A 15,309-nucleotide genomic window follows, 5' to 3' on the forward strand; every position below is an offset into this window, starting at 1 on the left:
TACATATTTAAGTATCTACAAATTGTTTTCAGTTTAAATATAAAAAATCTAAAATACAAAAATGAAAAACCACATTTAAATATGACTACAACAATGGCAATTGTAAATTATTATAATAAAATAAAAACTCAAATTTCGAAAAAAATTATTATATATTACATTATATGTTCTAAAATTATATTATTTTTAAAATAGACATCATTTTTTTTTTTTTTACTTTAAAAATTGATTTATACTTGATTCCGATAATACAATTAATATAACGTTTAAAATAAATTATTGGTAAAATATTACTTTATCCGAACCTATTTGATTTGTTTAGCCATTTATTTTAGCCCTCTTTTGAAACTCGTTAAATTACATAAAATAAATCTTTGTTATTGATGTTTTATTAATTGATTTTCAGTTTTGAAGTATTTAATATACTGACAAATCCCGTGGTGTGGACTTCATGTAGATTACGAGATAATGGAATCGTTGAGTCTGAATATGTCCATTAAACTCATAGACTGCCTCAGGGGGCATCTCTAACATAGAAATCCATTTAGACGCTTTTTGTATAGATTTGATAAACATAGATAAAAATATAATTATTTAATTTTTAATTTTTCCATTCGCAATATATTTTTATACAAAAAATGCTGTATGCATATTATAATTTATAAGCATAGATTAAGTACAAAATAACATGAGGCATAAAATTGTCATTTAAACTTATAAAAGACTGAAAAATAACAACAACCTTCTTCGACTAAAATAATAATTTCTCACTTACCAATAATTACATTTAAATTCAATTTAATAACACCAACATTTTTTTCAGAATAAAATCTAAATAAAAATATATTACAATTTTATATATTTTTATTATTAATTCTCAGCAGAAGATTATAATATTTTAGTTGATCTACTCGAAAGTGCGATATTGATCTGATCGTGTATTTAAAGTTTTCATGGTACTTGTTCGGAAATATCAATAAATTGCAAAAGTCTATACGCTTTTTATGTGTTTATGAAAACAAATGCAAGACCTAAATCTAATTACAGATTAAGGCGTATTTCAATATTATAAGTGAATACAAGAAAATGCAATTTATAGTCAATCGCTTTCAAACTCAAAAACAATAAGTGTCCAAGGTGACCTACCATCAAACTAAACGCTATTTCAGTGAAACAATAAATGTGATAACCTAAGACATAGCCTAACAACAAAATACAATTTCACATTTATTCTTCAAGTGAATACAAACAAATTAAAATATAATTTAAATTTTCCCTGAAAAGATCTCCGATTATACATTAAGGTAAGTAATATACTCGTATTTCATTATTTTTTTTTTTTTCAAAAAAACATATTTTATGGTAAAAACTTTCATTATACAATACAGATCAAATGCAACACTGCTATTAAGAATTAAAAAATAATAAAAACTTTTAATAATGAATGAAATATTTTTCCATTAAATAATCGGTTTTTCTTATGCTTATAAATTGAAGGTTACAACCAACGATAGATATACCCAATTCAAATCAACATTCGGTTGAAAAAATTAAATCTTAATTCACAAACGATAAATCATTAATTTATAACATAACATTTACATATAAACACTCTTTACGATTAACGACAGCATTGTTCTAAAATGTCCTGATAATATAAATACTTACTATTATTATAACGAAAACAATATTGAATATAACAAGACTACAGGGTAACACTACATAATATTAAAGTTATAAATCGATTATTACCTACACACAGATGATAAATGATGTACGATGTGCACTGCACCTACCTAACTGGGTTTTACTTTGTATAATAACAATTAATTTACTTACAGTGTTTGGTCGATTATTATGATATTTTTTTAGCGATAAATTATCTTTGAGCAGCAGTACGAAAACCTGAAATCAGTACAAGAGAACATGTTTTATAACAATAATAACGTATATCGTCAAAAAAAAACTCGTAGGCATCTACCCTTTGATATTGAAGGTATTACATAATAATTTAACATTTGGTTGGAATTATACTATAAATACAAATAACCATTATACAGTGAATAATTCACAAATGTATTTACAAATTTTAAATTATTTCCCGAATTATTCACATGAGTAAATGATGATTTCTAATACATTTCCTCTCGAATAGTATTAGATATCGTCGTAACGGAAGAAATGGGTCAAATAACACAACGGATACAGAAAAACATTAAAATTCGAGTACATTTGATCAAAATAATTAGGTTATATTTTAAATCCGATTAGTCCCATTGTACTGCAATTATCAAATTCGTCGTGTTTACATGGAACATTGCACGATCATCAATAATACTTAAACTTTTTTACTTATTTATGGTAACAGGAAATCAGTTTCAGAGCCGTGCTAAGTATCTAGTCTCTAAAATACATATTACCTTACATCATATTCTACAAAAAACATTTTAAATGTATCTTATTTAATAAAATCTTTAAAACTAAACTATAAAAATGAAAATTATTTGTTAAAAATTTTATTTTGCACGTTTACAATTTTTAGTGTTATTTATAACAATTATTTGTTTTTAAGTGCATATCAAAGCGTTAAAAAATTATCTTTCTTAGAGCTATAACTTACGAACCTTATTTATAATATAATGTATATTATTGTTTTGACTAAACCATAGAAAAATAATCAAATTAAATAATAAATGATTGTAAATTATAAACAGCGAATACGGTCTCAAATATATTTTATACATATATGGGTTAATTTAACCTGTCATATTCATTGTTAAGGGTGCTGATTAGAGAAAAGTATATGTTTATATTATGTATTTATGAGTCGAGTGTGTTGCCATTGATTTTAATAAAAACACAAATTACATAACATTCACCAGCCCTAAGAGAGAAGCCGTCCGAGTACGGTTGTATGACATAAACGACGCATGTCAGCACTGCTGCGTTATTTCGCTAGGCTTTTATCCCAAATAAATAATATTGGAATGTTTCTATTAAATATAAGTACACTATAAAAACATAAATATATACAGTTTTATAGTTATGAACTCATAAAAAACTTTAAATATGTAATGCTATTTTCTACTACGAATAATTATAAATTTAACATATTTTTTTAATTTTTTTTTTTTTTACTTCTAATACCTATAGGCAATGTTTTTTACACATTAATAACTGGTAGCTATTTACCGCTTATAAGATACTGTGGTTTCAAAAAATTACCAAACCAAGCTTATGCTTTAACTGGAAAGTCTTGTAACAAAACTTCATTGTACTCGGTAAGAAAAATAAATGCAAAAATCATGTTCTTGACCTTCTAATTGGTCGACAAACTAACTTTGAAGTGTTAGAGAGAATCTAACATCCGAAACAATTAATACGGAATTTAATGAGTAATGATTCTATAATAAACGTAGGTTCGAATAATTTGAAGAAGAAATGAATTGACATTATTTTTCTGGCACTATTACCAGCGAAAATATGTAAGAACAAATTTCAAAACTAGCAGTTAAGACAAACCATATCAATTAAAAAAAAAAATGAATCACAAAGTAAGTAAAGTTTTAGAAAATAACAGAGACAACTTATTGAGAATGTTTTTATTTCTTGCCTCATACTTTTCTAAAAACAACCTGTTAGTAAAATCGCAGTATAAGTATATTTTATCGCAATATATATATTATATCATGTTAGGTATCATTACGTGTACTTAAATTTAAATATTTAAAGGAGACATTCGCTAAAATTTGAACCTCCGAGATTTTTATTTGTTATTTATTTATTGTTAGAGAAAAAATGAAAAAAAATACTTGTATTAATAAATAAGTTTTAAGAATGGATAAATGTAAGATATCTGTTCCCGCTGGACCTTAAACGTCGGAAAGGATTACGAAAAATACAGAAATATTTTAAATTGAACAATGAACACAAGAAGATTTTGAGAGTTGAAACATTTTTTTGTTAAATATAGAGCAAGATATTTTTTAACTCTTCAAAAAACATTTCGGTCTTATATAATTTATTCGGTATACGTACAATACAACTATACAAGAAGACTGTTACATAATTAGTTCGGTCGAGTGGTTTGGAATTTGTTAACAAACCCGAGTATTGTTTAATAGCGTGTCAATCGTGGTTATCTTTATACGAAAGCTTAGTTTATTCATTAAACAAAGATGTACACGAGAACTTCAATATCTGTTGCTTAAAGAGAAAAGTTTCCATTTTAATATACTATAGAGATATCATATTAATCGCCTATCAGGATAAATTTTTAAGTAGATAACATACTATGATGCTTACGTAAGTACATGGACTTCAATTGAAATTATTGAGACTATTGAGTGGATTTTCGTCTTAAGTTATGTGGTGAAGATTTAATGTTGTTTATAGAGATATTTGTTTCGTTAACTTTATAAATTCTCCAATAACTACAACTAAAGCAAAGAGTTAATACGTATTTTCGTAGAAAAAGGGTATATGGTTGAAGGATTTTCTACATATAGGACACTTTCTATAGCATTATAATCTATAAAATCTACTTGAATAATTTTATCCTCAATGAATCTATCTGTAAAGTTTAGCATGAGTATATTGAAATGGCAATAAATATAAATTCAATTTATTTTATATCGTGAATAAATTAAAATGTTACCATTAATGTTTGAAAAAAAAGTATTACAAATTATTATACAGTTTTAAGATGCTCTAGAAAAAAAAAACAGAGAATCGAGGTGAATTTTTACCTTCAATATTTTTCCAATGTTTTATTTTAAGATTGATTTGGTTCGAATGAAAATGATTTACGAATACCTAATAAGATTAGGTATTTATTGCTATCGAATATGTATATTTTACCCTAAAAAAAACCTAACAGTGAAAAAAGGCCAAGTTCTAAACTCCCTCGCAAAAAGTCGGCCCATTAAACTAATGAAATCTACACTATGGCCAAGTCTGATATTTTTTAATTCATCACCTCACTGCACCCCTATATTAAAGAGCAACACTCCTCTTTTACTTGTATTGTTTAACACTTGGCCAATATCAGAATAAGGCATAAGCTAGACTTGGCCGCAATGTAGATACCACTACCTACTATGATTCGCTGTCTTTTTTGAGAAGAAATCTAAACCTTTATCTTTTTTCTGAGTTCTCTTCTCCCGATCACCCACGTAAGTCATAAATGAGTACAATCGATAATGTTTTATGCTTCATTCAGAAACTGGTCAAGTGTTAAACAATACAAGTTAAAGAGTAGTGTTGCTCTTTAATACAGGAGTGCAGTGAGGTTATGAATTAAAAAATACCAGATTTAGCCACAATGTAGATTTAATTACTTTGATAGGCCGACTTTTTTGAGAGGGAGTTTAGAAACTTGGTCTTTTTTCACCGTTAGATTTTTTTTTGGGAATATCATTCATTTTTGCGGACTTCAACATAGTGGACGACGTGTAATTATTATTATTTTTTTATATGTCGAAGATTTTCTCTTGTAAGATCGTTTGGGTTTCTGTTGAGGAGCTGAGAATTTGGACTCTTGAGCGTTGTCAATACTAGGCAATGATAGCCAAGTACGGTCTTTTATTCTTCGTTATCGATACTTTTTAGATATAATGTCTGTTAAGTCTGGCCTATACAAAGTTCTTAGACGGTTATACTCAACAATGGCACTATCCTTAGATTTCACCTGACAGGGATCAAAATTAATTAAGTGAACTCCCTGGAGGCTCGTCACCCTGGAGAGGGCCACGTATGCTTGACCACACGAGAATGTTGAGTTGCCAACATCTAACAATGCGTTTGGCAAACTTAATCCCTAACTCTTATGGATAGTAATAGCATAAGCTAAGCAAATGGGGAATTGATATCGGTACACATAAGCTCGACTGATGATTTCGAACTTAAATACAAATTAAACGTATAAAAAAAAATTACGTATTTTAAAATTATCGTCCGTATACCGACAAATATTATTAAAATATTCTGTATTTGAATAATTATATTATATTTTGTATTTGAATAAAATAAATTTACGAAAACATTATTATGTTTTATAAATATATATATAATTCAACTACAAACATTTTCTTATTACTATATTGTAACGCTGTTTGAAAGAAAATGTTTATGCGTGCTAAGCGCGCCACTTCATACATTTATAAATACATTCTCTAAAGTGGCATTAATTTTGAAAAAATTCAATTTTTTAGATTTTTCCCTATAGTTACACTGTAAAACCTACCTTTGTGCCAAGTTTTACATTACTACCTATACGAAAAATTTCTTATAATTTTGATGATCAGTGAGTCAGTCAGTAACAAAACTGCAAATTTTGAAATCCTCCCATTTTGAAATGGCACAATATTAAGGGCTCATTTTTTTACAGCGTCCTAAAATATTTAAGATTAATCTGTGTTTTAAATTTCAAAAGTTTATCTTAAAAGGAAACAGAGATATATGGGTTAGAATAACCGCACAAATTGGTTCGTGTAAAGATACACTGGCATTGCTGGAACTTGGCCGGCACACTACCGTGCGTTCAGATCAATACACCTAATGAATTAATTTTATTTTTATAGAAATATAAATGAAATAATAAACAATTATACTTTTCTTATTCGATTACAAATTGATATTTTTTCAAAATCTGTAATAACAGAAAAGTTTTCTTGATTGAAAAATGGACCTTACTCTTATATGATTTAATTTAGTGTTTATATGAGTATTATAGTAATACGAACTTATTCTTTTTCACTACCAAATACAAGTTGAATATTCAACGTTAATTTTTATCTTAATTGGTAGCTCAATAGTATAAATTGAAACAGGAGCGACTATAGAGAATCAACGAAAAATTCGTTGGGAATATGCTGAAATAAGAATTGGTGAAGACCCGACCCAAAAATTCTCAGGATACGATTTTTCTCGCTCATTATGGAATCAATGAACAGAATAATAACTGCTAGTGGTAGGTGTTATAATTTACTCCACAAGTGAGGTACGACTAAGTCACCTCTTTGTGGTTGTGGAAATACCTAAACAATGGACGTATAATAGATACCTGTCCTCTAAAATCATTTGACGGGTGATAAAGAGGTATCCATGAAGGTATAGAAAATCCGATTAACTGGCTAGAAAATCTTCACATTTACCTATGAAACCACTCAATAGTTAATAAATTCTAAATCTTTAGTCATCACAAAAATAATTCTTTCCTAAAATAACTTATGCCGATGCTATATGCTAATGTAATATAAATATTAACAAGTTATATACGAGTACAAATTTTGTAAAGCCGTGTTCATGCATGCATTTATTTATTACATAAGTACACGAATAAAATATACTTTTAGAACGTATTTTTTTACAATGTATACAATAATTTATTACATATAAGAAACATAACCAATTATTTATTACTTAAAGAAAAAGAAAAAAGGGAAGAAGAAACATAACATTACGTATTATTTTACTAAAGATTATTTATTCGTGCACGTTTCTCATATTAATTATAATTTAATTAGCTACGACATTTTTGCAGCCCAGTAGTTTAGATAAAAAAAACCGGTGTTTACGTGATTCATCACATATCACACCTACTCTAAAATTTTTTACCGCAAAATCTAACTTATAATGTTTTAAAAAGTGAAATGGATGTTTCATGTTAGTTAACCTGGGATTTGGATTTCAATAAATTTGCATCTTTTTTTTGGAATGTCTTACACTATGTTTTCTAAGCTACAAATGTGTTTCAAGTACTCCATATTGTAACTGCAACATTTTTTTTTTGGGTATTTTTTGAATTTTTAGCAGATTTTATCATTTATTGGTCATTTTTAACATTTTAATGCATCTTTTTAATTTTTTAGACATTTCTGACCTATTTTTTGTATTATTACTAAATTAATTTACTTCATTTAAATATAAACATAGTATTAACATTAATTAATTAATTAGCATTAACAGAATCTATAAATGTCGTATATATTTTTTGATTTTAATTTAAATCTGAGCTCTAGTTACAACCTATCGAAAAATATATATGATTCAGAAATAATTTAAAAATGATTACTAATCACTCAATTTACTTCGAATATCTTTGTAATTTCTTTATGTCATTAACGAAAAATTAAACCTTAAAAATATTTAAATTATCTATTAATTAAATCCTTCTTTAATTCAATAAATTTAATCAATAATTAAAAACACGGAATTGGACACCACACAATGCATATACGTTATATAGATCTACCGCGGACGATTAGGACCTAACTCAAAGTCTACTGTTGACAGTTTATTTATAACGGTTAGATTTAAGTATATTTATTTTTCATATTATCCGGATTTTAATAGTTCGTGACATATGAAAATTGAAAATACGGGTAACAAATTGATCGAACGGTATCCAAATGTTGTATCGCGACATACGGGTATCGTATACGTATGCACAAAAGGAGCGCGTGTACGTAATTTAATCTGCACAGCCACTACATAAAGCCAACGCTTTCACATCATACAATATGAAAAATTAAAAGACAAATATAATACATAGAATTTCATCGTTAAAATTATTTTTTGTAAAAATATAAATCCGACAGACGTTCGGGATGATGTAATTTTCTATGGTATTGAATATAGTCGTTTTTTAATGTTTTTTCATTTTATGATTTTCCTGGAAAATATTAAGAATTTTGTAGACAAAACTAAAATAAAACCTGTAACCAATTTTTAATCGAATGCATGTGATACGTAAAACTTTTGAAACACTTTAGCCATCCTGAAATATATTTTCTAAAAAAAAAAAAAAAAAAAACTATTATTTTCGTATAGCAAAAAATTGTAATTTCCCTCTCAAAATTTAAAATTAAAATATGATTCCCTACTTGAGAAAATTTGTTTTATAATATCATATAGAAATATCATTAGTAAAGACACCTCAAATTTATTTAAATTTTCAAAAATGTATTATTTGTTTAAACTTCTATCTGCATTTGAAATTATAAATAAATTGAAAAAAAGCCGTTTTATTTTTCACAACTTTTGATTAATTAAGTCTTTATAAAACCATCTAAATATGTTTGTGATTTAAAATTAACTAAGAATAATGTATTTATTTATTTCTGTGTATTTACTATTTATTCGTTTACGAGTGTTAATACCAATTTTTATTTTATTGTTTATTGTTTCAATAATCTAACTGTATTATTAGAAATAAAAGGATGTTAACAATCACAAGATTTTTTTTAATAGTGATGTTATAAATAAGAAAACATTATCCCAGTGGCGGCTAATATAGGCTGCCGATTAATTATTTTTATTATATTAGTGATAAAACTTACCTAAACCCTGGTCAAATGCGTGAAGGATACCCAGAGTGTAAATTGTAAAATAAAATATGTTTGTCCTAGACTTAGCTTGTCCAAATCTTTCATACATTATATCGTTATATTAATGTGCAAGGTGTAACTCCGATAGGGCCTACACACCACTCCTTTTTTATACATTTAAATGCATTACAAAGACAATAAACATAATAAACTATATTACATTCAAATACTTAAATTTAACAACCACATATTTATTATGTACTAATAGCTAAATTACATTTCATATTTGACAGGCCTACTTTATTTTTATCAGATCGAGTGACCAAAAAGTGTTAAGAGAATCTTCTATTTCTTTTGCAGACTATTATAAATCTACTACAGGTCCAGTAAGTTTTATGAAATTATTATAACAAAAAATGATTATTTCATTAATTTTTATTATTTTAGATTCTGCGTGAAACAAGAATTGTATAATTTTTACCATGATGTGTTATATTAGGATATTTATGATTGGAAATTTTGTCTATTTGGTACTTTGAAGTGAGAAGTTTTAACAGTTTCCTAACCATTTTTTTAATAACAAAGAAAACTGACGAAAATTATAAAAAAAAAAAAAAACATTTAAACATTTAAATCATAACGATTTTCGATAAAATTGAATTTTCGTTTAAAAATTCATACTCGTAGAATTGAAATAAAATAATGATATGATTTAAAAATGTTTAAACACAAATTTCAAAATTTCTATGATCGGTCAAAAAGCTATTAACACAAAAAGTATTTGAAAATAGCGAGTCAATTATCAACATTTTCAAAAAAAAAAAAAAAAAACCAAAGTAACTAAAATTGATTTTGTAATAATTATAATATGTATATCTTGTATTTTCCAGCAACAGTGCTCAATTTGAGGAAGGAGCTGGGGAACGGAGTACCCCTTCTAATTTTTAAAAATTTTAGCGTCCTCCTACTATTATTACGTTATAATTATAACGCTTAACAAATTTCGGGGACGCAATTTTTTTTTTAAGCAAACAGAGTCCCTCTTCTTTAGTCGAGCACTGCAAAGCAACAAAATTTTCCGAAAGTGTAAAAAAGTATTTATCAATTTATCCATAGAAAAATCCAAATTGAATTATTTATTTGGTAGGCTTGTAAGTAATTTTTGTATGGCTCCATAAAAAATGTTTCCATGAATAAAATTAAAATAAAATACAAGACATTCTCGTGTTTAGCAGACTCTGAAACGTTAAACTCGTCTAACGAAAAGGTATGATAGATATATAAATTGGTGGGTAGTCGAATGGGCGGTACGCAGGACCGGAGATGATGATAATAATAATAACTTTGGACAAGAAAATGTTCATCCATAATCACACGGACCGAACGAGATATATATACACAACGTTTGTATATAATATTGTAATCACAGTTGTCTTGGAAATGATAAAAGTAACGTCAATGTCTGTCACGGCTCAAGAGCTCGCTTCTCTTTTATTCACCGAGCCGAAACTACGTAATCCGTTTACGCGTAGTTACAGTATTCTCTATCGTTCACAAAGACACGCAATATAATGCAGATTTCGGCTGTTGGAAAATGATAAAATGATAAATACGCACACATCGTAATCGTGTATTATAAGACATCGTAAGTAATTGTACACGGGGCCCGTCTGGCTTGAGTGACGATATTATTCACACTTAACCGAGTATTAAACTGAATGTGTTAATGTATATGTACATGTGCTTAACTTTAGACAATAACTACCCATATTACAATGACAATACGCATTTTAGTACAGCTACTTCACTTTTGTTATTGAATCTACCTAATCTACCTAATTTCATGTATAAACATTATTATGTCGCAAACCAATATTAATTAACACAGAACACACTTCAAATTGTCAACCTTTAATACGTATATTATAGGTACTATTATAGGTGTTATCGGTCTAGATTGTAAACTTAACATAACTACAATAATAATTTTCCATTCGACGAGTTTTCGTATACCTAAACATTTTCAAAGACATTCATTATCATTATTACATTCCTTATTACATTCGATATTAGCATATTACATTCCTTATTACATAATACGTAATAGTTTATGAATTTATTATCATATATGCTATTGAATTGAATACATTTTCAATAGCTCCATCCTACACGTTAAAGGAGAAAAAAATATATATCACTATAAATCTGTAATAAATAACAAATTTTGGGATTAAAACACATCGTTGTTGTGCTGACATACACACCAATTTTAAGCCCACTGTCTGTTTTTAAAATCTTAATTTTTATGTACCCACCATATACCAAAATGTGTACGTTTGTGTCTAATAATCTTATTCTATTATATTTAATAACTGTAATATTTTCATGGACGAATTTAAAATATGAAAACGATGAATATTCTTGGTTTGTAATACGAGTCTTTCTTAAATTACTACTATACAACCTTTAAAGTTTCAATTTAACTATATATTCAACCATTTCTACACTTATTCGATACATTTTTTTTATCATTTTATTTTTTTATCCTGTCATTTTATTTATCGTAAAGAAATATTTATTTAATAAGTTAAATAAAAAAAAAATAAATAAATACTTATTGAACATTTTGAAAAGTAAAATAGTTCTTTAAAATAAAAGCTTCTAGCTTTTCTATTCAATTACTGAACAATCTATTCGGTCAGTATATCATGATAACGACAATTATCGCATTCTAGCAACGAGCCTCAAACACTTTTTAATAAAACTATGAATACTGCCATTAAGTATACTAATAATAATAACTACTATAAATAAAACATCTAATTCATAAAATTAGCTTATTTAAATTATCTTCAATAAACATTTTAACCATGATAAATGTTACAAAAATTAGTGTCCATAATTATTGCTTCTCGCTAAATCTAAAAAAAATTAATTGTATGAAATATACATTGAATAATAATAATATTCTAATAATTAATTATTAATTAATCATTATTTATTATTATTAAGTAATTTCTAATACTTAAGTTTTACCGAAAAAATTCATTTTAGATTATTCTTGCTAGAAGAAATTGTATTCAATCAATCTTAAAAAAATTCCAATAAATTACTACGATTTCGGTTATTCAATTAACATTCAAATCGTTCAATACAAATAAAATAGATTGTAAACAACGTTCGTTATCGATATTGCAGTATTTTAAACATTAAAAAATAATATATGGCTTACCCGTGGTTATTACTTGTAAATATATGTTATAACGTCTAAAGTCGTAGGAAAAAATATTATTTTGATACTTATTTTCGTAACGATTTATAAATGGACATGAAATTCTATTCCTAAGAATCGTTTTGTTTTTTTTGTTGTAATATATCAGGGGTGGCAAATATGAATAAGTTCAAAGGCCACACGAATAAACACAATGATACCAAGACCCAAAATGCTTATAGATACATATATAGTATATAATTTGATAATTTTTTATAAATTTATACCTTAAAAGATTAAAATTCATAATTATAATTATAGGTATAAGAAGTGAATTTTAATTTTTTTAGTAAAAGCAAAGGCCGCATCTGGCAATGACAAGAGCCATATGTGGCTCGCAAATCGCAAATTGACCACCCACGTTAATAACAATTTACTATGTTGTAACATTCAAACGTTGTAATGAAATCAATTGTCTTAAATAAACGAATAAAATGAGAATACTATTTCTCCCTCTGACGTTCAATTATAATGCTCACAAACTAAAAACTACACCTCCGCCAACGATAAATTATTATCTATATATAAAGAATGTTTTCATTCATTCGGTGCACATGCGGTAAAAACTTTCAAAGCAGATAATTAACAAAGTTATCGTTCTATCTTGTTGGCGTGTGACGAGGTAAAACGAGATTTACTCGAAACAAGAAACATCGACATCCATACAGTCACCGATACGAGCAACACAATAGTAATTATTGTTTGAGTCCCAACAAAAGATTTTACCGCTAAAATTTGAATCGCTTTAAAAGCGATATCTTCAAAATGTTGACGTTTTATAAAAACCAATGAAAAAAACGAAATAATAACAACGTATGATGGATTTGTTTTTTTTTTTTTTTAATCTTAGTACAACAACTAAAATTATTAGCTTACAAGGAATCAACATTTTTTATACAAATACTTTATAAAATATAATTTATCGCGAATGATTTGTGAAAAACCGATTCATTTCAGGTTTTAATCAAAAACAATTTAAATTATTTGGTTTTGGTTCTGAAAATAATGAAAAATTTATTTCAATTTTTAATCCTATATCAAAATAAATATAAAAAAAAAAAAAACCATGAATATTTTAAATATATAAATAAATAAATCGAAAAAATCAAAATATTTTGAAAACCATACTATCTCTATAGAATAATAATATTGAGTTCGGTAAAAATTTTAAATTTCTACGATTATTATTGTGTAAGTTAAGACGAAAAATATATTAGCTTTTATAGAAAACAAATGTATTCATCAAATATAATATTACTCGTATTTCCATAAATGCAACAATTTATTATGTTTATTTTAAACTTTACTTTATAAAATGTCCCTAATTCATGTTCGTAAAATGCATAAGAAAAATATAACTGAATACAATGAAAACAAAGTTTGTAATAAGGACATAAGTTGGTAATATAATAATATTTTGTTTCGAGAAAACAATCGATAGCATCGACCGTTGCAATAGTGGAATGAACTAAATTGACATCAATAGAATAATTCAAGAAGAGTATAATAATACAGTACAGTAAAAGCACAAATATATAAACGATTAAAATTCTTGACATAAAGACATCAAACATTTATACTAATGTTAATTAACGCATATTATGAAATATAATATAAAGTTTTTTTTTTTTTTTGCGAAAATTATAAAAAAGATTATTTACAGTTAATTATTTAAATAGAGAACGCTCCCTAGAAACTTTTCAAGAAAAATGTCGACTTAAGAGGTGAGTTATTTTACACTTTTACACGTGAAGGACCACGAACCTTACAAAGCATTCAAATCTGATAATAATTCTAAGTATACCCCTGCTTTCAACCAAATGTACCATTTTCTTTTTTTTTTTTTGGTTTTAATGCCTAATATATTTTTAATCAAACCAACAATGTGGGGTTTTCATTTTTCTCCCAGGCCGGATCACGTCATTTTAAAGAAGTCATCAGTAGTGATTTTTTTTTTTTTTTTGAGCACTTTCTTGGCATATCTCAATAAAATATATTCATTAACATATAATAGATGGTATATTATGTTGATATTAAGTATTCCAGTTAGTCTTTAATGCAATCACACGTGAACGGGCATGTGGGTCATTATCGCAGTATAGGTGCATTGTAGGAGGAGACGACTGACTGACTAACTTATCGATTCGTAGCCTTTCGTTTTTTAAAAATATATATATATATTTTTAGTGATATGTATTTGTTGTAACAAATTTACATAACGTCATTATTATCACACTTTACATGTTTAAACCCTAAAAAAATAATATTTTAAGAAAATAATGAACTACCGACACTTTATGCAAAAATATAAAATAATGAGGTCCCAATTATTATAAATCTAATCGTTCAACCAAGGTTGTAACTAAAGGAAAAATCGTTAAGTCTGACATCTAAAATGAATTTAAAATTCAAAGGAATTGAACATTTTACAAATAATTTAATACTAAAACACGTATTGGAAACAACACTAAACAGGACAAGACAGATTAAAATGTTTCGAATTAATAATTAAACGTTTTACATATTTCAAAAATAAAAAATCTTAAGTGTTCAATTTAATAAATAAATCATGCATATATAATTCTTATAATCAATAACTTAATAATTATATGGTTGGCCATAATACACTGTTCCGGACACCCCCGAAATATTTGTACAACAATGCTCTTACTGTGTTTATAAATCATTGCTAAAACCACATAGGTACGT

At 26.5% G+C, this 15,309-nt stretch overlaps 1 protein-coding gene across 5 annotated transcripts in view; it reads right to left on the minus strand.

Moving 5' to 3' along the window:
* Window positions 1–15,309, minus strand: part of LOC112694082 (potassium voltage-gated channel subfamily KQT member 1-like) — a 300,584-nt gene that overhangs the window by 223,192 nt on the left and 62,083 nt on the right. For 4 of the 5 annotated variants that reach the window (XM_025569442.1, XM_025569443.1, XM_025569438.1 and 1 more), the window contains exon 2: window positions 1,840–1,905. The exons of the other annotated variant lie outside the window; for it this stretch is intronic. The gene's annotated coding sequence lies outside the window, so the exon portion shown is untranslated. The remainder of the gene's footprint in view (window positions 1–1,839; window positions 1,906–15,309) is intronic. 5 annotated transcript variants of the gene reach the window in all.

This window comes from Sipha flava, unplaced genomic scaffold, assembly GCF_003268045.1.
Source record: "Sipha flava isolate LNK unplaced genomic scaffold, YSA_version1 122_pilon_pilon, whole genome shotgun sequence".
NCBI lineage: Eukaryota > Metazoa > Arthropoda > Insecta > Hemiptera > Aphididae > Sipha > Sipha flava.